The 24,770-nt window shown below is 49.0% G+C and overlaps 1 pseudogene across 1 annotated transcript; it reads right to left on the bottom strand.

Moving 5' to 3' along the window:
- Positions 1–17,023: 17,023 nt before the first annotated feature.
- Positions 17,024–24,770, bottom strand: LOC308607029 (DDB1- and CUL4-associated factor 16-like; annotated as a pseudogene). Its single transcript has 2 exons — positions 24,605–24,770; positions 17,024–17,649 (listed from the first exon to the last, which is right to left on the bottom strand). The product of its transcript is annotated as a DDB1- and CUL4-associated factor 16-like (transcript).

The raw sequence follows: 24,770 nt of genomic DNA, 5'->3' as shown, positions 1-24,770 counted from the left end.
AGTTGTGCACAGTTGAGAAGAAGAGGGCTTTCCAGGTGGAGGGCACAGTGTGAACATGCCTGATGGAGCTGGGAATGTGGAGCATTCGGAGCTTCACGCTGGCCCCACTGACTGGGCTCAGAGGGAAATAAGTCCCCCAGAGGTTCTGTTTGGTTCCTACGGGGCAAGATTTTGCTTTCATGGGACTTCCCTGGTGGTGCAGTTGTTAAGAATCCGCCTGCCAGTGGACACGGGTTCAAGCCCTGGTCCGGGAAGATCCCACATGCCGCGGAGCAACTAAGCCCGTGCGCCACAACTACTAAGCCCACATGCCACAACTACTGAAGCCTGAGCGCCCAGATCCCACGCTCCGCAGCAGGAGAAGCCACCACAATGAGAAGCCTGTGCACCACAACGAAGAGTAGCCCCCGCTCGCTGCAACTAGAGAAAGCCCACGAGTAGCAATGAAGACCCAACGCAGCCAAATAAATAAATAAATACATTTATTAAAAAATTAAAAAAAAAAGATTTTGGTTTCGTGCCCCCAACCCCTTATGAGGCGTTTGAATCCCTCCTCCTGCTTGGTTCAGGGGGCTGTTGGATGGTAGGTGTCTGCATTTGATGGGTCAGTCAGGGTCCACAGCTGAGGTCAGGTTGGCCAGAGTCCCTTCCTCTCAGGGCTGCAGGGCTCCTGATGCGGACTCTGCTCTCTCCCCACCTCTTCTCCCGTACCCTCCACCAGCACCCCCTGTAGCTCCAGAGTTTCATCTGGGAGCAGCGTGAACTCCTATTGATAGTCACCAATGAAAGATGGAATTAGGTGTCTGGATGTCTTGAGAAATAAATTACATAAAGTGTTCCAGAGATAAAAGAAATTCCTGTGGGCTTGCCTGGGTCTGGATCACTGTATCGCAGCATTCTTTCTTGAGTTGAAAGGTGAGGGCTGACTGGGTAGAATATGTCTTGTGCTCTGACATGATAACACATTCCAAGCTGGGAGTTGTGGTGCACAGAGTAACAGTCAACCCAGATGACATGGGGCATCAGAAGTGGTCAGAATGTGCTGTGTATACACAGCTAGGTGTCTAAGGCTCTCTCTCTCTGCTGTTTGCTGTCTTTTTTTTTTTAATTTTTATTGAAGTACAGTTGATTTAAATTTATTTATTTATTTATTTTTGGCTGTGTTGGGTCTTCGTTGCTGCACGCAGGCTTTCTCTGGTTGCGGTGAGCGGGGGCTACTCTTTGTTGTGGTGCGCGGGCTTCTCATTGCGGCGGCTTCTCTTGTTGTGGAGCACAGGCTCTAGGCGTGCGGGCTTCAGTCGTTGTGGCACGTGGGCTCAGTAGTTGTAGCTCGCGGGCCCTAGAGTGCAGGCTCAGTAGTTGTGGCGCACGGGCTTAGTTGCTCTGAGACATGTGGGATCTTCCCAGACCAGGGAAGCCCTATTTTCTGTCTCTATGGATTTATCTATTCTGGATGTTTCATATAAATGGAATCATACTGTCACCAAACCCCAGTCCGGCTGCTCGCCGCTCGAAAGCCAATTAAGAGGCCACGTCGGTGGAAAGGAAAGTCTGCTTTATTTCAGAGGCCGGCCGCCAGTGGGGGGAGGGCGAACGCCTGTCTAAAGGCCAACTGCCCCACCCCTGAGCAGTCAGTGCTCACAAACGGTCCTCAACATCAGACACACATCAGAACCAATTGGCAAAAAGGCCCAGATAGCCCTTAGTGCTCACAAATGGGAAGGTTGCCCGGGTGCACGCGGGTGGACTTTCCCAGCCTTGGCGCTCATCAGCTCGTCCCAAACGCACGTTTCATTTCCACCAACCAAAAGCGAGCCAGTGCCGAGCAGGGGAGGAACAGGGAGGATCCCCGAAACAAATGCTTTTGGCAGTGCTGGGAACATCCTCTGAAATCCCCCTCTCGGGGCTGGCTAGCCACAAGCAGCTGGCTCATCGCGGCTTACCCCGGCGTGTTTGCCGTAGCCGGTGGCTCTACTCTGGGAGACCCGGGGAAGCCAGATGCCGCGAGAGTACAGCTCCACGTCGGGCGCCAAAATCTGTTCCCGAACCCAGGTCCAGCTGCTCGATGCTCGGAAGCCAGTTCTCGAGAGACAAGCGTTGGTAGGTAAGGAAAGGTTGCTTTATTTCGGAGGCCAGCAACCGGGGGGCGGCGGGGAGGGTGGACACTTGTCCAAAGGCCGACTCCCCCCCCCGACAATCAGGGGGCAAGAGCTTTTATAGACAGAGGGAGGGGGCTGCCTGCAGAAACAGTGCCGTCAGCTCTGACAGTCACCTTGAAATTGGTCACCGGTGGTCTGACCAGCATCATCTCGATTGTTGCAGGTACAGTTAGTCTTCAGTTCCAGGGTCAGTTTGTTTCCATTTCCTTGAGGCCAGTTTTTGGAATTGTGGCAGCTTATGTCATGGCTACAGCCTGGTCATCATGTAGTTGACTTCTTCCACCTGGTGGGGTTTCAGTATCTATAAGGCAGCTCCCAGGACATGGCTCAGAATATTACCTATAGCCCTTAAGGAGGAAAGTCCTTGACTTTGCTTAATGACTAAACTATTATTATTTGGTCTCCTTTGACTGTTTTCCTTTGTTTCTGCATTTTCTCACTTCTCTGATTAAACTTATTCTTTGGCTAAAGCTTTTCCACAGACAAAAGGCAGGCTGGGGCTTCCCTGGTGGCGCAGTGGTTGAGAATCTGCCTGCTAGTGCAGGGGACACGGGTTCGAGCCCTGGTCTGGGAAGGTCCCACATGCCGCAGAGTGACTGGGCCCGTGAGCCACAGCTACTGAGCCTGCGCGTCTGGAGCCTGTGCTCCGCAACAAGAGAGGCCGCGATAGTGAAAGGCCCGCGCACCGCGATGAAGAGTGGCCCCCACTTGCCACAACTAGAGAAAGCCCTCGCACAGAAACGAAGACCCAACACAGCAAAAATAAATCAATAAATTTAAAAAAGAAAAGAAGAAAGGCCAAATTCTAAAAAAAAAAGGCAGGCTGAGGACATGGGGGCGCAAGGACCATAGCGTCCTGCTCTGTTTTAATACCATATGGTGTCTTTCGTGACTGGCTACTGTCACTTAGCCTAACGTTTTCAAGGTTTATCCACGTAGCAGCTCTTTTTCTTGAGAAGAACCTGTGGGTCAGGTGCGACACGATGAAAATGATTCCCTGTTACGACTTTTATCAGGGTAGGGAGCAAACTTTGTATGTCATAGTTGCCCCATAAAGTGTTATTGCATTAATTTAGGTGGATTTCAGCTAAGGTGCTAGGCGCCCAATCTCCCAGTAGGATTGGGACAGACGCCTTCTCTTCTAAAATAAAGTGTTGGTTAAGCAAGTTGATTCTGGAGCGAAAATGCCTGGGTTCAAGTCCTAGCTCTGCTTGCCACCCAAATGGTCATTCTGTGACCTACCACAGGTTATTTAACCTTCCTCAGACTCAAGTTTCCTCATCTGAAAAAGCCTACTTTCTAGGCTGGCTTTGAGGACCCAGTGAGAAAATAGATGTAAAGCTCTTGGCCTATTGCCTGGACCCTGATAAGCCCTCAGTAAAGGCTGACAATAATTGTCATTAATTCTTCAAAGACCTACAGTCTGATAGGCACGTGAACGCCTGTAGTACAATGTACGTTCCCTGCAAGACATATGATCAAAGGGCCACGGGCCCAGTGGAGGGAACAGTCAGTTCTAGGTGGGGAAGGGACAGGTAGAAGGGGAGGGGAGGCAATTTTGCAGGATGGCAGCCTGGAGTCAAGGCTCAGACCTCGTCGACACACAGATATTTTTGGGCTGCTGTTGTGGGTTTTTTTTTTTTTTTTTTTTTTCTGTACGCGGGCCTCTCACTGCTGTGGCCTCTCCCGTTGCGGAGCACAGGCTCCGGACACACAGGCTCCGCGGCCATGGCTCGCGGGCCCAGCCGCTCCGCGGCATGTGGGATCTTCCGGAATAGGGGCACGAACCCGTGTCCCCTGCATCGGCAGGCGGACTCTCAACCACTGCGCCACCAGGGAAGCCCTGTTGTGGGTTTTTTTTTTTAAATTAATTAATTAATTTAGTTTTGGCTGCATTGGGTCTTTATTGCTGCATGCGGGCTTTCTCTAGTTGCAGTGAGCGGGGGCTACTCTTTGTTGTGGTGTGTGGGCTTCTCATTGTGGTGGCTTCTCTTGCTGTGGCTCGCGGGCTCTAGGTGTGTGGGCTCAGTAGTTGTGGCTCGCGGGCTGTAGAGCACAGGCTCAGTAGTTGTGGTTCACGGACTTAGTTGCTCCACGGCATGTGGGATCTTCCCGGACCAGGGTTCAAACCCACGTCCCCTGCATTGGCAGGCGGATTCTTAACCACTGCACCACCAGGGAAGCCCTGCTGTTGTGTTTTAACGATTTTCAAATTCAACATCTTTAGGCAGGCCGTCATCCCCATCGCTCCTTAGTGAATTAAGCTCATTTTTGGGGGGCATTTCTGTTTCCAGCCTGTTCATCAAGGCCCCTAGGTTCTGGTCCCCACCGTGGGAGATAGCCTTTGACCTGGAACTTAAAGGTTGTTTCTGAATTAGCCAGACAGGGAGCAAAATGGGGGGCCGGCAGGGAGATGGGGATTTCTTATGTCCTTGCCTCCAGGCCTACAACCCTACCGGTGATTAGTGACACTCTTTCCCATGCTTCCTTTTACAATGAGTTTGTCTACAATGACAGGGCTGCGCAGGCGAATGGTGAAACAAACGACAGAATGAAGAGTAAGTTTCCCGTCTCCCATCTTCCCCTCCTCAGTTGCAGCTGGAATTTTGTGGCATGCCAGAGACAAATCTTCTGTGTATACTTAAGCACTGAAATGTATATTCATCTCCCTTCTTCCCTGTAGTTTTTCACAAGGGCAGCCTTTTGAAAATATTTTTAATCAAATGTGAAAACAAAAACAAGGCTCAGAACCACATGGTTTTGTTTCTGTTTTCACTTTTATTACAGGATTTTCTCAAATGTACACTTCAGTTAGAGAGGCAAATACAGCAACCCCTCACATACCCATCACCCAGCTTCAGCGGTTATCCACTTTTGACCACCTTTTTCATTTTTAACCTACTTTCTTTGGTTTCCCTTAGGGTGATAGTATTTGCCATTTTTACTTCAATAGTTACTGTGATCATTGTATATATAGATTTGCCTCATTCATTTAAATAGAGACATAGAATTTCCATTATGGGGATGTTCCATATTTTAATCCACGCCCCCTCAATCAGCATTTAGGTTGTTTCCAGACTCTTGACATTATAAACAATGTCCCCAGATGCATTGTTGGAGGCCATTATGTTACTATTTGAGGTACTCGTTCTCCTGCCTGGGCTGTTAGTAGAATTAGTATTTCCCACCAGTAGCTGCAAGTTCTGTCTGTGTCTGTTAGAAGCTCATATAATTCATTTCTATGTGTCCTGATATGTTAAAATGTTGTGTGCTTGTCTTTAATTTGGAAAATGTTTATCAAGCACCTACTGTACACCCATGTGGGCTCTGGAGACGTGAGCATGACAGGGACACAAACCCTGAATTCAAGGAGCATATAGTTCAGTGAAGAAGGCATCACATGGCATTTTTGCCTTTTTCCCCCACTTGAGATGTGTCATATCAGCTAGGATCAGGTTCAACTGTGAGTGGCAGAAAATCCCAATAGTGGCTTAAACCAGATAGTAGTTCATTTCAGTCTCATGTAAAAACCTGAGTGTAGGAAGTCCAGCGTGGGAGTGGCCCTCCATAGTGTCAAGAACTTGAGCTCTTTATCTTGTTCTGTTGTATGTGGCTTCTGTTCCCAAAGTCATCATATGGTATAAAATGGTTGCTCTAGCTCCAGCCATCAGGACTGCATTCCAGGCAGCAGGAAGGAGGAAAAGAAAGGATAAAGGTACAGTTCCTCTCTTTAGGGACCTCTATGGAAAGTCACACATACCACTTCCACTTACATTTTTCGGACCAGAACGTAGTCTTGTGGCCATCTAGTTGCAAAAGCGGTTGGGAAATGTAGTCTTTATTTGTGGTGGATGTGAACTCAGATACAGATCAGATATAAGCATCACACTGGCTTGTGAACAGGGTGCTTGAGGGCTAACAGTATGCCTGAAGGGAGATCAAGGAAGGCTTCCTAGAGGAGGTGACGATGGAGCTGGCCCAAGATAGACAAGGTTTTCTTTCTATGAGATTTAAAAGAAAAAAGCTGGGACTTAAAGGGGAAAGTCAATTTAAAAAATTGAAATTGTTTCCGAAACTTTTTCATTTTCTCAAAAATTCTGTATAAAGTCCTTAGCAAGAGTTATTGGCCTCACTCAGAGATTATTTGTTGGATGGATGCATGAATGAGTCAAGGGAACGTGTGCGTGATTCCTAGGGTTGTGAGGTAGTTACTCTGGCAGACTTTATTTTCTGAAGACGGTCACAATAATACCCCTACCTCACGTGCTCTTCTGCAACTTGTTCTTGTCACTCCATCAGAAGGTGTGGTTTGTTTTGCCCCCCACCCCCCACCCCGCTGAGTCTGGCTAAGTGCTGTGACCCCCTTGACCAATAGAATATGGAAGAAATGATGCCTTGCTGGTTCTGGTAGCAGCCCTTAACTGGCCTTGAGGTTTCCACTGCTTTCCTCCACGTGAGAGGTGTGGCCACCCCGAGGCCACCCTGCTGCTGAGGGGCCCAGACCACATGGAGAGGCCTGGAGGATGGGGCACCATGGCGGGGGAGAGAGAGAGAGACCAAGGAGCATCAGAAGCCAGCGTGTAATAAAGAAGTCGTCTCGGAAATGGATCCTCCAGTCCCGCTGCCCTGGCTGATGCCACGTGGATCAGAGATGGACTGACCAGCCAAGTCCTTCCTGAATTCCAGACCCATAAGAGCTTAAGTGAAATAAGCATGGTTTTTAGCACAGCACTGGATCTCTGGAAATCTACCTTGGGGTACTATGTTATGGGGTCTGCAGGCTGTCCCTGGGCGGGGCTTTGCGGGAAGGTCCTGCATAGAACATCTGGAGGGGTGAGGACAGGTCCACAGACAGCAGTGGGAGTGAGTCTCCATGCAGCCTCTGACAACCAATCCCCACCAGAGGAAGAGGGCTCCTTAGGGAAATTGCTTATCTCATGTTGTAGATGAGCCTGGAGCAGCTTGTTGTAAAAATAGCAAGGAAGCTATCAAAGACCTCGAGGGTCATGTCAAAAGGACTCAGGAACCAGCGTGAAAAGGCTCTGACTGGCTAGAGGAGGGATACTTGAACATCCCTAAGAATAAGAGCCGTAATGGATTGAAACAATTCAAATATATTTAAACCCATGAATTCATTACAAAACCTAATAACTCTAGTCACTTTTGGGGCATGCAAAGCACCCAGGTTATTATTTTGAAAACTGATAGTGACTTCCTTGGCAGTCCCAGTGGTTAGGACTCGGTGCTTTCATTGCAGGGGGCATGGGTTCGATCCCTGGTCAGGGAACTAAGGTCCCACAAGCCTCGTGGCACGGCCAAAAAAGAAAAGAAAACTGATAAGGGGAAACAATCCAGGATTTGTCCTGCTGTTCCCATGAACTGCGCCTCAGTGTAGCCAAGGAGTCGGCGAGAAGTGTCTCCTTATAGAAGAGCTCTGGATGAAAAATGAAGAAGGAATGATAGAATTAGAATATTACCTGTTGAAACTGCCCATGAAGTAACTTTTCTAGTCATGGATCATCCACAGCTGCTAACATCACAAAAGGAGACACTACCGAGTAGACGACATGCCTGCTGATATTTACAACACCGATTCTGGAAAAGCAAAACTGGACCCGGTCAAGGCTCTCTACCTTATAGCCAGTTCATAGGGGACAGAGGAACACGTAGTTCAAGGACACCATGGGGATGTCATCAGTACAATCCAGACTGGGGAAACTCAGTTCCTTGTACACACAAGGAACCAAAGTTCTTATTGTACAAACCTGTACAATAAAAGAGACTTAAGAGGTGGGTGGACCGATGGCAGCCCACAGGCCTTGTTTGGGTTTGCCGTGACCCCTCATGGCCTTGTGCTCCTCAGGACATCCTTTCAGCTGGGCTCCAGCTGTCAGTGCCAGGCCTTTCTTTCCCTCCTCTTGGCGTTCCTGAGAGAACCGGGTTGGCCCAGGTCCTCTCTTTGTTCCAGGCCAGGCCACAGGTCAGAGACCAGGCAGGGGACCACCTGCTGGGATCGTCTGTCCATCTTTGACTTACTCAAGTGGAGGTGCAGGGCCATGGGGGACTCTCGTAGGGAGGGGTGATGTGTGCTGGTGTTTAGCACCTGGAAGGCAACTTGAGGACCCAGAGAGAGGTTTGATCAACTTCTGACCCAAAGCACTGATTTTCTTCTCATTTTTCCTAGAAAGTCTGAGTGCTAAAGAGACATTTCTGAGTCTGTTTAGCCAGTGATTTGGGAAGGGGGAGGGGAAAGAGGAGGGCCTGCAGGAGAGGTGGGAGCTAGGGGTCCGGGCAGTCCCCGCATGGATTTCGAGTGGGACCTGACGATGAATTGATGCAGATAGTTGCCTGGGCTTCCCCTTCTCGGTGGCGTATGTTCTGGAGTCTGTTCTCATACTTACAGAGTGTGTGTCCACGGAAAACTCACTCACTGTCTCTGTGCCTCAGTGTCTTCACTTGTCAAGCTAACGTAGTAGAACCTACCTGTTAGGCCGTGGAGGAGATTTTGAACGTCAGATCGGTGAGTGTGTGGGAAGTTGAGGACAGTCCCCGGCACGGGGTGTGTGTACGGGTGACCCGAAGCCAGCTCCTGACCCCCGGGTGCCCTGACTCATTGTGCCGTCAGTGAAGGGAAGGGCTGGGCTCAGCACCTGCTGAGGCCGGTCGGGTTCACCAGGGACCCTGGAAGCCCTGGGGCGTCTGACACTGCCTCGGCTGGCCCCCCTGAGGTGACAGCAGTGGGGGGATAAGCCCCGAGGCACAGCGTGCTGACCCTCGGGGAATTTGCTGCCCACAGAGGAGGGAAGAATGCACCTCTCCAAGCCGACAATCAAAGGCCCGGCAGGCCCTGTAGGAGGAACATAACTCGGGCCATGGATTTTCTCTGTGAGATTTGGAGCCTCGCCATGAACGACACAGACGCGGGTGTGGTTAGCATCATGGCCTCCCCTGTGTGCTGGCAGGTGGCGGGGCTGATGTCACTCCCCAAAGGCTCTTTAACTGGTCGGTCCAGGGACCTGGCTCCCAGCTGGGCCCTGGTCCCTGTCACCTGCAGCGCTAGTCCTGTGAAGAGCTCAAAGAGCCACTTCAAGCTGTGGAAGGCTTTATGGGTTGTGTCTGTGGAGGTTCTTGTGAAACCGTGGTCACCTGCCACCCCCAACACTGCAAACCTACCGCTGCCCCTGGCCTTTGCACACGAAGGTGTCCACAGTCTCCCTAGACCCGCCGGGAGAGAGGGTAGAGCTTCTCAGAACTCATCTCCTGCCTTGCCCGTGCAGACCCCACAGTGTGCCCGCACAGCCAGGCCCTGCAGGCTCCATCTCTTATTAATGCCCTTCATGGTGCCCGAGGAGAGGTGACAGGCAGGCCCCACTGACTCGGGGTCCTAGCAGGGGGAAGGATGCCCAGGGAGAGGGACGGGACGTGAAGAACTACAATCTGGAGAGAGGATGGATAGAGGAAGGCTTTCAGAGAAGGACAGCAACCAGGCTTTGGCTCGTGGGCAGGAGGAAACGTGGGTCTGTGCCGCAGAACACTTGGGTGTGTGTTTTCCTGCCACTAAGTGATGAGGCTGTGACACAGAGAGACACGTCTGCCTCCTGGTCCTGGGCTTTCCCCAGCACGTGCCAGAGAACCCTGGAGACAAAGGGACATTGCTGACCATCGTGAGGGAGATGAAGTGCTTGCTTGGGTGCAGAGAGGCCAGAGGACGCTGGATTCCTGGCTGGGCAGGTTGCAGGCAGGGACAGAGCCGTGGGGGGATGGAGAAGAGAGGCATTTGGGAGGGACGACCTGGGGCGTGATGACTCTGCAGCAGAGAAGTCCAGCCCGGCTCTCAGATGGGTCCCAAGCTGACACCCACAATTACACTGCCCTGTGCCGGGTCCTCCTGGAATCGTGGGGAACTTTTCCAGAGTTGGGGTCTCAGGTGAGGTTGGAATTTACACGTTGAACATTCCTTACAGAAACATGGACATGGCACTGGAGTGGAGGAGATGGGCTGATTCCCATCAGCTTCTGGTGACAGCAATTCTCTGCTGTTCATCCAAAGAGCATCTTATTTCCAGAGAAATAGGCTTATTTCCGCTGAAAGGAGCTTGTTGGGGAGGTGAATTCTTGGGCCTCACCCCCTATCTACTGAATCAGAAACTCTGGGGTGGGACCCGGCAAGCCGAGTCTCAATAGACCTTCCAGGTGACCACACGGAGGCAGGCGACCACTGCTCTCCATCTGGCTGGGTCTGGCGCAGAGTAAGGTTTTGTATTTGCTCCTCTGGGGGCAGAGACCCAAGTGAGGTCGTGCACACAGTACCTGGGCTAACCCTGGAGCCGGCTGAGCTCCCTGGGGAAGAAGAGAAAAGGGCAGAAGACTCCAGGGCAGGGAGCATGGCAAGTGCTGATGTCACAATGCCCCCATTTACTCTGATTCCAGGCTCCTGGACCACCTGGGGGCAGCAGAGAGAGGATGGCTGGTGGCAGCAAATAGAGGACCGAGAGGGGAAGTGGGATCCAGGACCGGGGGACGTTTGCGGGGGAGAAATAAGGCCTGGGCAGGAGAACCACCAGGAAACTGAAGGAAGTATGGGGAACCGCAGAAGCATCTCAGGTAACAGTTGGGTGTGTGTGGGGGTCCTATCTCACACCTTGGAACACCAGGTGTCCCGGAGAGGAGAGTCAGGGATGAACATGAAAAAAGCACAGACCCAACCGGCCCGAGGCCGAGCCCTTCACAGCAGGAGCCTTCCTGGAGCCTCCGCATTCCTTGCCGGTTCCCGATTGGTCTGGTCGCACTCTGCCCGCCACCCCCGGACTCTTGTAACCCTACTGAGGTCCGGAGTCTGATTAACTTTGCAGAGGACTCGGGCATGTTTTTATTTTTATTTTTTTTTATTTATTTATTTTTTTTTTCACTTTTTTTTTTTTTAATTAGTTTCTGCTTTATAACAAAGTGAATCAGTCATACATATACATCTGTTCCCACATCCCTTCCCTCATGCATCTCCCTCCCTCCCACCCTCCCCATCCCACCCCTCCAGGCGGTCACAAAAACGGTCAGGTGACTCCACAGTGCAGTCAAGGCGACAAGTCTACTTGAGCAGCAAAACAAACCAAAACAAACACACAAAACATACCCACGTTTCCTGCTGGCGGTGTGGGGCGGGGCTCCTATCACGTTCCCTCGGAGCTCAGGACCCAGAAGATGCTCTCGGCCAGGACTGGGAAAGCATCTCCTTAACTCTGACGCTTAAGAACCTGTAGGAACCCATAGGGGAGAAGGTCGTTACAGCCATCCGGACAGTAGGTTTTTAAAAAACTGGTGATGAATATTCCAGTTGCTTACTTAAAAATAATTAAGAACAGGAGGAAAAAGGGTCAGTAAATAAACACAACAATCTGTAAACCTTGAGATCAGTGAGGCCACAGTGTAGACGGGCGAGGGGAAGGAGAGCGAGGACTCCTTTCCACGGGAGAGGGGGGCCTGGGCCCACAACCCAGACGTCCCCAGAGGCCACTGTCTCTATGCCGGCGGCAGCTCTGGTTCTGCTCTTGCTGAGCTGTGTGGAGTTGGTGAGAGAGAAGCAGGAAGGTGAGGGGCAAGAACGCAGGGAGCCAGAGCCCGGGGTTCAGTTCGGATTCTGCCCCGTGTCTGGGAGATGGTCACTGACCAGCCTTGGGTCAGGGAGCTGGTCCTGCACGCTTGACCCTCTGGGTCCCAAGGTCACAGTCTTCCTCCAGGCCTCCACCAGCACTTCGCTCCCTCCTTTTCAGCTGACATTATTTCAGGGGTGTCTTCTGAGCGCTCACAGCTGGGACTTGTGCAGGGTATAAAGATGCTTCCTCCCCAGTTGTGGATGGTCAGGCCCATATGGCCTGGGTCTGCCTGCAGGGCAGCGATTCCAGCGGCCTCTCTTTGTGCTCTTGGTGCTTCCATGAGGGGTCTGGAGCCTTCAGGCTGAGCAAGAGATGGCCCCGGGGGTCCCTCCTCCTCTCTCTGGTCAGAGTGCGGGCCCTCGGCTGTCGTATTGGAATGGATTAGTGTGTGTGTGTCTTTGTGTCTGTGTGTGTCTTTGTGTCTGTGTGTGTGTGACTGTGAGCATCTGTGTATGTGCCTGTGTGTTTACATGTTTGTGTGTGTGTTTCTTTGTGTTTGTGTGTCTTTGTGCCTGTGTATTTGTGTCTGTATTTCTGTGTGCCTCTATGCGCTTGTGTGTGTATGTGTATGTCTCTGTGTGTGTATGTGTGTCTCTGTGTATGTGTATGCACGTGTTTGTGTGTGTACATCTGTATTTCTGTGTGCATGCCTGTGTGTACATGTTTGTGTGCATCTTTGTGTGCGTGTGTGTCTGTGTGTGCATGTGTGTGTGCGCCTGTGTGTGCATCCCTGTATGGGTGTGTGCCCACCCTCCCACTTTCGAGCCCCTCCGAGGCTGTGCATTCTTTTTTTTTTTTTTTTTTTTTGCGGTACGCGTGCCTCTCACTGCTGCGGCCCCTCCCGCTGCAGAGCACAGGCTCCGGACGCGCAGGCCCAGTGGCCATGGCTCACGGGCCTAGCCGCTCCACGGCATGTGGGGTCTTCCCGGACTGGGGCACGAACCCATGTCCCCTGCATCGGCAGGCGGGCTCCCAACCACTGCGCCACCAGGGAAGCCCCGAGGCTGTGCATTCTGTCCTTCCCGCCCGGAGGCTGTCAGTGGGCGCCAGGCTGCTGGGCCTTGGGGAGTGAGGAAGGAGTGGCAGCTGGTACAGGCTGCTCCCTGGGGAGTTTTGGCAGAGAAAAGGAGGAAAATAGAAGTCAGGGAAGCTTGGGGTCAAGAGAAGAATTTTCTAGGGGAGGGGAGACTTGGGGATGTTTGAAAGCAGAAAGGGAGGGACATTTGGAAAATGCTGGTGATGAGAGCAGGGAGTAGGGCCAATGGGTGGGGCGTGCGGAGGGGACGGACCGTGGAAAGTGGACGTCAGCACAGCTGCTCTCCGTCCCGGGCTGGTCACCAAGCACCCAGATTGCTCACACGGCCAGCCGCTGTGCTGGTGCTGTTGGGAATGAGCCCTGACCAGCAAAAGGGGCAGGTGGAAGGTGCCAAGCACCAAGCCCAGGCCAGGAGCTGCTCTCTGCCTTTAACAGGCTCAGCATCTCATGCGACAAAGATGTATCAGCCTCTCACACCCGAAGGCTTGCCTGGCATATGGATCTTCACCCCTCCCCTCCCCACCTCCACCCCCTCCCCCTCCCCAGCTCCATCCCCACCCCTCCCCCCCACCCATCTCACCCCTCCCCCTCCCCCTCCCCTCCCCACCTCCATCCTCACCCCATCCTCACCTCTGTACCCCTCCCCCACCCCACCCCATCCCCATCTCCATCCCCACCCCAGTCCCCACCCCCATCCCCATCCCTGTCTCCATCCCCATCCACATCCCCATCCCCATGACCATCCACATCCTCACTTCACTAGAGAAAAATGAGGCCAAGAGAGGTTGGTAACTTGCCCAAAGTTACACAGCTGGTAGATGACAGAACCAGGACTGGAGCCCAGCGCCATCTGACTCCAGTGTTCAAGCTCTGAATGCCTCTGTAGCATTGGGTTCCTGGTCCCTGGTCCCCCTCTGACCTCTGGCTCTGTTGCCTGCTTGATCTTCTAATATTGCTTTGCCTGCTCCTGAGTTGGTCCTTCACTGTTGAAACCTCAGCCAGCCTGTGTGCCAGTTCAGATTTTCCCACCAGCTAGTGGCTCCTGTTTCTTCCCCAGGACCTCATGCGGGAAGACAGGAGGGTGCTGATGACAAGGCATTTCCAGTTGGATCGGGCCAGTGTCATGCGTCATGGCCCCTGGTAAATGCGTGGTGGGGAGTGGGCTGCAGAGAGAGAAAATGGGGAGCCGAACCCAGAGCTCACAGGGCTTGGCGCTGTGGGGAATGTGCCGGTAAATCAAGGAGAAAGGAAGGACGGGTTGCCAAGTGGCGGGGAGCACGTGGTTGAAACCAGACATCAGGAATGTGTAGCAGGTCAGGCCGGCTGCCTGGCAAATACTTGGCCCACTTTGATTTTCAATTTTCATTGTTTATTTCTAGCATAAATGTTTATTTCACCTTTGTAATTCTCAAGGTTTTTAGGAACATGGGAAAGAATGACTTTGTTCTGGTTTTTGACACTTAGTTTTGGCTGTGGAGAGACAAGACCTAATTAGCTAATTACAGCCTAAAAGTCACTGGCTGGTGGCCAGGGCTTCTCTGAGGGGGAGGCTGCCTACAGGACGTCTCCAGGCTCTGCGTTCTTCTCCAGCCGCCCCGACTCACCGAGACCCTGACCCTCCCCGACCCCGTGGCCCTCTGGTTTTTCGACCACACCTGATCCTTTCTTTCTTCATCCCACACCCTTCTTCCCAAGTCTCCTCTCTGATGCTAAAGAGACTCCCTCCCCCACATCCAGACCCACCCCAGACTGGTGGCCCTACCACCAGTGGCGGGGTTGTGGGTGACACCCAGTTAGCCTCCACAATCCTCCGTTTCCCCTTTCCCTTCCAACTTTTGCTCCAGTCCTGCCCACCCTCCCTACTCCTTTTTCTAGCCCTGCCATCCTTATATCTTTAAAGCATTTTTTAAAAATTGAGATATATTAATACATCAAGTGCACTGAGGCATACATTTTATATCTTTGTGATTTTTCAAAAGTGGACGCCTGACAACAACCATCCACGTCAGGAAGTAGGACAGTGCTACCCCCAGGAGCTCCCCTCCAGCCCCCTCCCATCACTTCCCTCTTCTTTAATCCTTAGAGGTAACTGCTCTCTTGAATTTATGGTAATCAATTATACCCGTGCTTTACGCTGAGGAAATGTATTCCTAAACACTATTTTGCCTGCTTTTTTAAAAAAAATTGAAGTATAGTTCATTTATAATGTTGTGTTAATTTCTGCTGTACAGCAAAGTGATTCAGTTTTACACATATAGACATTCTTTTTCATATTCTTTTTTTTTTTTGCATGTACAAAGCTGTTGGTTTATTCAGCTGGGAAGTGGAGGAAAGGCTTCTTTTGGGAATGAACAGCAAAAATGTGTTCATGAACAAGGCACTTTTACACACACACACACACACACACAGGAACATATTATCGTTACATAACGATCAACATATTTTAAGTTTTAGACCCCTCTACCTCTTCCCACCTTCCCCTAAAAAAAAGAAAGAAAGAGAAAGAAAGAAAGAAAGAAAGAAAGAAAGAAAGAAAGAAAGAAAGAAAGAGAAAAAGAAAGAAAGAGGTTTTTGTAACATTTTAAAAACTAACTTCACAGGACATCTACAAAGGAACAGTTACTGGTACATTCAGTTACACTAACATTATATGGTTTCAGTTCAGTAACAATTTTCCATTAACAAATAGTTTTTTCTACCTACTACAGTTCCCTCCTTTTTCCTCAAGAGGAGACCACTAAGGTTCAGCAGAAACTACTCATTAGGTTATAAACATTCTTCTCTCTCCTTAAAGTTGCTATACATTTATAGAATTTGTGATTCCATTAATGCTTCCATTTTTTGATGCCACAGTGTATACAGCACTTAATTATGGAGAATAGGAAAAAGCAAAACTAAAATAAGGAAGGATATATGATATATCTTTAACAATCTGTTTTCTGATTCCCTTTAGATGCCCGGTTAACCAGGATCACACAAAGGTTCACTCTTTATTGTAGGTGTGTGAAAAGACTTACTGGTCTCATGCATTTTATGTATGTTGATCTCTATGTTTTGACTCATCCAAATAAACACAGCAAGACTCATTTACAAGGATACATATGCTTTCTATTCAGCCAGGAAAAAAAAATCTACAGCTAGATGTAGAAAAACAATGATGCTAAAAAAACTCTTCAACTTCAGACTGTATTAGGCTGAGATTTTCTGTAGTAAGTTTCTTTAAAGTTAGAAGTGTTCCTGAAAAGTTTGCAATGGATGTGGAAAGTGCATGAAGTACTGCTCCAGGAAACATCATACAGATGAAATACTTTAATCCACTAGCATAAATGCTCTCTTAGTTTTTTCCCATTGGTATTTGGAATGGGTTTAATTTGCTCTTGACTAAGGTCTGGATGCCAAGATGCAGGAAATATATTCCCTACAGAACAGGTGTCTGTTTAATCCCCAGGTATGATCTTATAAGCCAGGTTAGCTAGAGACAGCCTGGTGGGAGCCTATAAAATGTTTATGCTATAACTGCAGGTCCCATAATAGGTCTGGGGCAGTGTAGGCTACTACTGCACTACTGCACTCCCTCCCCCCAAAATAGGAACTCCTAAAAGGTGCCTGCCATATGTAGGTCTACCAATATAAAAACTGGGAGATAAATCCATATTCCCACCATTTTTTAAATCTAGTTATTCAATTTAATTCAACTACCTCCCTAGAAATGAATATCAGAGAAAAGTCTGCTCAGAAAGGTATTACTGGGAGTAGCTAACTTATCACTTTCCACAATGGCTGTTCTGAAGGTTGGGTAACAAATAGGGTAGTGGCCTCCTTTTCCTTCCCATTAATAATTAGGTATCTAGTTAAGTCCATTAGATAGGCAGAGTAAATTGTGGGGAGAACTGAGCGTGGAGAATAGTCAACTTATCTCTTGTAATAAGGTCCCTTTTGACTAATTCTCTACTGAAGTTCTCATTTTAGGTCTTTCAAAGGGAATTCTCACAATGCACATCTTCTGTAGTTGAATTACAGGACTCTTGGGTATTACATTCAGTACTTGATCGTATTTTCGCCTATCAGGACAGGGCATAGTTTGGTGGAGAAGACGTTAGTTTCTCGACTGTGGGCTGTGGAACTGTATTCCTTTCTCAACTGGCAACATGAGAGATATGAGAAGGAACGGTGGATCTTTATAGTGATGCAGTTAGGAGTTTGTTAACTGCCTTTTGGAAGTCAGTGTAGGAGTGAGTAGTGTTGATGGGTTCAGTGCGGGTTGTTTCCTTAACTGTTTTAGTTAACCAGCCACAGCAACAACCAGAAACACACGAATTAGGAATTTGCTTTAGGTACTCAGGTATGGGAGTGGCTCTACTCAATGTTCGACTTAACTGTTTGGTGGCAAAGTGCAGTGCTCCGTTTAGAGTGGCATGATCTCTAGAAAGCCGGCTGGGACTCAGAAGAGGCTTTTGAAAAGGTGGGACTCCACAAGAGTCTAGAGGAGGCCATTCAGGAACTGGTTCCATTTTGTCTTAGTCCGGTCTCTCGAAGTATATGGACTGGTGTGCTAGCGTCCAAGAGTTTAGTTTAGCATGATACAACCAGGAATTAGGATTTAAAGGTTTCCAAGCTGTAGAATATTTTAAAAGGCACTTAACCTTCCAGGCAAGACTCTCAAGAGGTGTTAGATTGGGCACCACAGGGTCCTCTTCTTCAGAGGAATCCCACTCTTCCCCAGAACTCTCATTTAGGTAGTTAGTGTTTTCTTCTTCCTCACTTTCTGATTCTGATAAGGGTTCAGGAGAGGGATTTCTAGGACCTGTTAGAATAGAACAATGGTATAGAAAAAAAAGTACCAGAAAAAGTTACCAGTATAAGCCAGTAAAACTCTAACACTGGCAAACAGAAGCAGAAGATGAGAAATCCTTTCAATAGGATTCATTTGTCTGTTTCTCAGTCTGTTACACACACACAGTATGCCTCTGGCTCACACCACTGTGCAGTTCTTCAAGATTATGTTGTATGTTCTTCACTTACAAAGAAGACAGCTTAGTTCTCAGGACCAGTTCAGTGTGTAAAAGTTAGTCACTTACCAGTGGCACAGGTCAGAGTCTCTCCTTCAAATCCTGGCTACCCAAGAAGAGAAGGGGTCCTCATCTAGGCAAGCTGATTTTCTTAGCATGGTCTCAACTGGTTGTGAAATTATGAAGAGACACTTTGTGTATTCTTTTTTGTTGGCAGGGATATTATATCTATTTGGTAATGAAATGAAACTCAGTGGCCGCCTTCTTTGTCTGCTGGTGCAGCAACTTTTGTGCAGGGGGATGGTGGGACGAGTTGTCAAGGATCTGTCTGGTGTGCACAGATCCAGTGTTTTCCGTAGGTAGTACAAATGCCCTTGGAAACTGGTGACTTAATTGTTGGACTATCTGGAAAGGTAGGCTTAACCTGTGAATGAGAAGACCAAGGAGGATCCTTTCTTCTTCCTTGCCTCATTCCCAGCTGCAAGACCTGACTAAGCCTAGTGCCACCAGCTCTGTTCCAACAGTCACTCCTCCGCAAGGCTCGCATTCCCCATATTCTTTTCCATTGTGGTTTATCACAGGATATTGAATATAGTTCTCTGTGCTATACAGTAAGACCTCGTTGTTTATCCATCCTATATATAATAGTTTGCATCTGCTAATCCCATACTCCTGATGCATCCCTCCCCACCCTGTCCTCCCCCTTGGCAACCACAGGTCTGTTCTCTATGTCTGTGAGTCTGTTTCCATTCTGTAGATAAGCTCATTTGTGTCATATTTTAGATTCCACATATAAGTGATATCATATGGTATTTGCCTTTCTCTTTCTGGCTTACTTCGCTTTGTATGATAATCTGGGTCCATCCATGTTGCTGCAAAGGACATTATTTCATTCTTTTTTATGGCTGAGTAGTATTCCATTATATATATATATATATATATATATATATATATATATATATATACACACACCACATCGTCTTTATCCATTCTTCTGTCGATGCACATTTAGGTTGCTTCCATGTCTTGGCTATTGTAAATAGTGCTGCAATAAACATTGGGGTGTATGTATCTTTTTGAATTAGAGTCTTCTCCAGGTTTATGCCCAGGAGTGGGATTGCTGGATCATATGTATTTTGCCAGCTTTTTGAACTGGATGTAAATGGACTTATACTACGTATACTCATTGGTGCCTGGCTTCTTTCAGTATTTTGTTTGTGAGATTCTGTCGTGTGGTTGCACACAGGTGTAGCGTATTTATTTCCATTGCTACGCAGTGTTCCATTGAATGAATGCACTGCTGTGTATTTTATCCATTTCACCCTAGATGGATATTTGGTTTATTCCCAGTTTGGGGGCATATTATAAGTAATGCAGTTATAAATCTTCTTGACTGTGTGTTTTCATGTTACACAGTTCTGAACTTGGGTGTGGAATTGCCGGGTCAAAGAGTGGGTGTATGTTTGTGTTCAGTAGATGAGGTCCAACTGTTTTCAAATTCATTCCCACTGGCAGTTATGAGCTTTTTCATTGTGCTACGTCTTCTTTCTACTTGTCAGCTTAAAAAGTTTTAGCCATTCATATGGTGGGGTATAGAGCTATCTCATTGTGGTTTTAATGTGAATTTACCAGAGGTTGAGTACCTTTTTCTTTGTTTATTTTGCCATTTGGAATATCATCTTTTGTGATATACCTAAAGTCTCTTGACCAATTCTCTATTTTTTTGTCTTTTTTGGGGGGTTGATTATAGGGATTTAAAAAATTTTTAAATATACTCTGTGTATAAACCCTCTTCTGTCATATGGACTACAAAAGTCTTCTTCCACACCGAGGTTTGCCTTTTTATTTTCTTAATGGTATCTTTCAGTGAACAGAAATTCTTAACTTTAAGAAATCTTTTCCTACATTGAGGGCATGAAGATAGCTTCCCATTTTACCTTCTAGAAGTTTTATGTCTTACTTCTAACATACAGATGGACAACCCACCCGGGACTGATTTTTGGGTACTGGGAGAGGGTAGGAGTTAAATGTAATGATTTTCCCACATGATTATTCAAGTGATCTAGCAGCATTTTTGAAAATAATGTTCTTCACTCGCTGCTCTGCAGAGCCATAGAGAAGTGGGTCTTTTCTGAGCTTTCTGTTCTATGCCATTTGTCTATTTATCAATTGTGTACCAGTTCTAAACTGTCCTAATTATTCTGGCTTTATAAGTTTCGAAACTCAAGCATAATGCATTCTTCAGGTTTGTCCACCTTTAAGATTACCTCCTCTATTCTTAGCTTGCCCTATGTCCATATATTCAACACATTTTAGAATCAGCTTGTGAGTTTCTGCAGACACTCTTAGATGGGTTGAGATGACATCAAATCTACAGCCCAATTTAGGAGAACTGTCATTTTTACAGTGAACATGACATATCCCTCTATTTATTTAGATGTCTAAACATGTTTTTTCAATAATGTATAATTTTCTACAGAGAGGACTTGCACATCTTTTGTTGGATTTATTCCTGGATTTGGCATTTCTGAAGCAATTGTAAACAGTATCCTTTTAGTCATTTGTTTCTGGCTGGTATATAGAAACGCAGATGATTTTGGTATGTTGTCCTTGCCTCCAACAAGCTTGCTAAACTCACTAATTCTAATAGTTTATTTGTAGATTCACCCGGGTATCTACACGTGCAGTCAGAGTCTTCCCTCTGTGTGTGCGGGGGATTGTTCTAGGACCCCTCGTGGTTATCAAAATCCATGGATGCTCAAGTTCCCTATGGTTGGCCCGGTGTCTGCGGGTTCAGCATCCATGGAGAGTGGGTGGGAGGCAACCGTACACCAGTTAAGAGCACTGGCTTTAGAGTCAGATTGAATCCTAACCTCAGCATTTGACAAATGTAGGGCTTTGAGAGGGTTGCTTGATGTTTCTGAGGCTCATTTCTCCCTCTACAGAACAGGGACACTATGTCATAGGTGTACAGCAATGAGGAATGAATGACATGGAGCATGTCCCTCTGGCGGCAGTGCTGGCACTCACGGGCCTCCCTTTCCATTTGTTACTCCAGTCCTTGTCCCCATGCCCACCTTTCCCATGAGCTCCACAGCTCTCAAAATTCTGGCTTTCACCCTGTCCTCTTATGGAATTGCCCTCAAACTTGCTCCTAGGGTCAACGTCAACAGGCTTATTTGGTCCTTGAGTTTCTTTTTTTTTTGCGATACGTGGGCCTCTCACTGTTGTGGCCTCTTCTGTTGTGGAGCACAGGCTCCGGATGCGCAGGCTCAGCGGCCATGGCTCACGGGCCCAGCCGCTCCGCGGCATGTGGGATCTTCCCAGACTGGGGCACAAACCCGTGTCCCCTGCATCGGCAGGCGGACTCTCAACCACTGTGCCACCAGGGAAGCCCCCTTGAGTTTCTTGACGTTTCTGTGGCCTTGACATGTCCATCTCTGTGATGTCTTTTTTCTGACACCAAGTGTGTGAGGTTTTGCACACCAAACAATTCTTCCATCCTCCACCCCCAGCTGGGTGTCCTACAAGTGAATTCAATTCAGATGCTATCTACCTGGAGAGCATCCCATCCCACAGATAGAGGGCTCAGCCCCACAAAACTGCTCCCACTTCAGTTCAAGGGGCTGCCTCTACTTCTGACTAACTGGCTATAAATTTGGGGGTTCCCATCACCTCTTCCTTAGGTTTGCTCACAGAACTCGGGAAATGCTTTACTGATGTTCATCAGTTTATTGTAAAGCAGAGGTCCCCAACCCCTGGGCTGTGGACCGGTACCGGTTGGTGCCTTGTTAGGAACTGGCCCGCACAGCAGGAGGTGAGCAGTAGGTGAGCGAGCAAAGCTTCATCTGCCACTCCCCACCGCTCCCCACCGCTCTCCACTGCTCCCCATCGCTCCCCACCGCTCCCCACCGCTCCCCACCGCTCCCCACCACTCCCCATCACTTACCATCGCTTGCATTACCGCATGAACCTTCCATCCGCCCCTGCCCCCGCCTCTGGTGGAAAAATGATCTTCCACGAAACCGGTCCCCAGTGCCAAAAAGGTTGGGGACCGCTGTTGTAAAGGATACAGGTCAGATACAGCCAAATGGAAGAGATGGGGGTGACACAGGGTTTCCATGCCCTCTCCAGGGGTGCCATCCCCAGCACATGGATTGTTCACAAACCTGGACACTCCCTGAACCCCATCGTTGAGGGATTTTTATGGTTTTCTTTATGTAGCCACCATCGATTAGCTCATTGGCCATTGGTGATTGAACTCAATCTCCAGCCCCTCTCCCTGCTCCAGGGGCTGGCGGGGTGGTGGGTACCAAAAGTCCTAACCTTCTAATGACCACCTTTCTTGCCACCAGCCCCCATCCTGAAGCTATCAAGGGCTCCCCCACTGGCAATCGTATTAGCACACAAAAGGCAATAAGCTCCAAAGGTTTTAGGATCTCTGTGCCAGGAACAGGGGACAAAGACCACATATTTTTTTATTTTACCACAGTCTCCTTGGCAGGTAATTTCTCTTGACTTCCTGAGACAGCTCCTCCAGTTCTTCTGCCTGGTCCCCTCTCAGGCTCCTCTTCACCTCTCATGATTTAAATGCTGATTTTTTTCATGGTTCCGTTCTCATGCCTCTTCTCAACTCACCCTATGAAAATGAGACATATGACAACCTTTGGCCTCATCTTTTACCAAATCTCTGTGCCTATAACCATGGCTGCCATCTTGGATTCCAGGGTCATCTGGACAACCGTCCAGTGGGCACGACTACCTGCTTTTTCTATGATGCCCCCAATAAAGATAAGCACCCTTTCCCCAAACCTGCTCTCTTTCTCTTTTGCTTGTCTCCATCACCCAAGTCAGAGGCCCGAGCATCTTCCTAGACTCCACTCTCTCCTTCATCCTTATAGTTAGTTGTGGTCACCTTCTGTCCCCTTCTGTTCATTCTCACTGCCACTAACTTGCTTCAGTTTCTCATAATTTTTCCCCCAGTTGCTAAACAGCTTATTTACTGATCTCCCTCTGCCAGTCCTGTTGGCCTCCAGTTCATTATCATAGCAAAGCCATAGGAATCTATCATGATATCCTGAGATGTTATATGTGTATAACTCTCCACGTATCAGGGACTTAACACAATAGATGTTCATTTCTCATTCCTGTAGAATTCAGTTGGGTGTTTTGTGGTCAACTGCCATGTGGTGGTCCAAGGATTCCTTCTATCTTGTGGATACAAGGTGGGGGAAATAGAGTTCTTGGCTGGGCAACTGATTCCCAGCATCCATGCCCTGAGCTGTTATCCTCCTCCTCCTCATCACCGGGAGGGACAGTAGCAGCAGCAGCTGCGGCAGCACCTATCATCAGAGTAGAAAGGAGAGGAAGTGACGGATTCAGGATACTTCTACGGGCTGAGTTAACATGACTTGATAAATTGAATCTTGAGGATGAAGGAAAGAGAAAAAAAAAGACTCATTTTCTGTGAAAATGGTTTGTGGGTGGTGCCCTTAAATGAAATGGGGAAGACCAATGAAGGAGCAGGTTTTTGGGGTGTGTGTGTGTGTGTGTGTGTGTGTGTATCAGAGCAGGGTAGCTCTGAGCAGTTTTGAACAGGGTAGTTGTGAGGCACCTATAAAACATCTGGGAAGGGTGGGGTAGGACGTCTGAGCCTGGCATTCAGGGAAGAGCCCAGGGCTGGAGACACACAGGTGGGAGCCACAGCACAGTGATGGGGTCACCCTGGGAGAGGGTGCTGACGGGGAAAGGAAGGGGAGCCCAGGACAGAGCCCCGGGCCTCTTGCTTTAAAGGTGGAGCAGGGGGACGGGATCTGACGAGGAGCCGGTGAAACTGGGAGAGAGTGGAGGGATGGGGCTGAGGGAAGAGGAAGTTTCAGGAGAGGCCGCGGGTTCCATTGCTGCCAGCAGACAAGCCAAGCACCAAATTACAGCGTAGATGATGGATTTTGGCCACATGGAGGTCATTTGCCAGCGGGACGAATGAAATTTTACTCTATCCGTTGGTAATTCAATGTACAGATCAGCTCAATTAGAGAATCTGGTTGTATCCTCTCCTTGCTGCCCGTCAAGCATTGGGTGAGGTGGGAGCCCCGGGGGCAGCAGGGCCTCCAGCCCCTCAGAGTGGCCTCCAGAGGGGGCAGCTATGGCCCAGGGCTGGTGGTTGCTCCAAGTGAGAAGAAATCCCATTGTTTTCTTGCTCCTGCCTCAGCTTCAGAATAAAGTTTTAGAAACCACCCGTAAAGGGGGATCAAACTGAGGTGGAAAGAGTGTTTCTAAAACCGGAATCAGAATTTCCACTGACCCCTGAGTTTGGTGCAGCAGTTTTGCATCTAGACACACATTCACACACCATTTCTCCGACTTCCCGGAAGCGAATATTAACCTTTCGGTCTTTCTCTGTTACCCAGCGGGAGGGAGGTGGCAGATGAGCACTTTCTTGTGTGCCAGCATCACCAGGCAGGCTTGTTGAACTACAGGTCCCCGGGCCCCATGCCAGAGGTTCCAATGCGCCTGGCCAGGGTGGACCAGGAACATGCATTTCTAACAAGCTTCCAGGTGCTGCTGCTGCTGGTGCTTGGACCACCCTTGGTGACCTCTGGGCTGGGTCATACACTCATTGAGAGCCGGGAAGGCATCAGTGGGAGGCATCAGTAAGTACATTTAAGTATGCCTTCTGTGGATCCCTCGGGGCTGAAGAGTGGGGTGAGGGCTGTGGTGAGGCTCAGGGACGCGCAGGGCGGCCGTCACCAGCTTTGCTGCCGCCCCTGAGCTCCCTGGCAGCCCCACCAGAGCTTCCTGCGACAAAGCAGCCGTCCTCGGACTCTGCACCACCTTCTTGAAGCCTTCCCGACTCGCAGCTTTCCTCCTTCACCTTGACTGTCAGAAACGTTAGCAGTTCAGGTGAGGCCTGCAT

Source organism: Mesoplodon bidens (genome assembly GCF_964165515.1).
Source record: "Mesoplodon bidens genome assembly, chromosome: 19".
In the NCBI taxonomy this organism is placed as follows: Eukaryota; Metazoa; Chordata; class Mammalia; order Artiodactyla; family Ziphiidae; genus Mesoplodon; species Mesoplodon bidens.
This window is presented reverse-complemented; position numbering and strand designations above follow the sequence as displayed.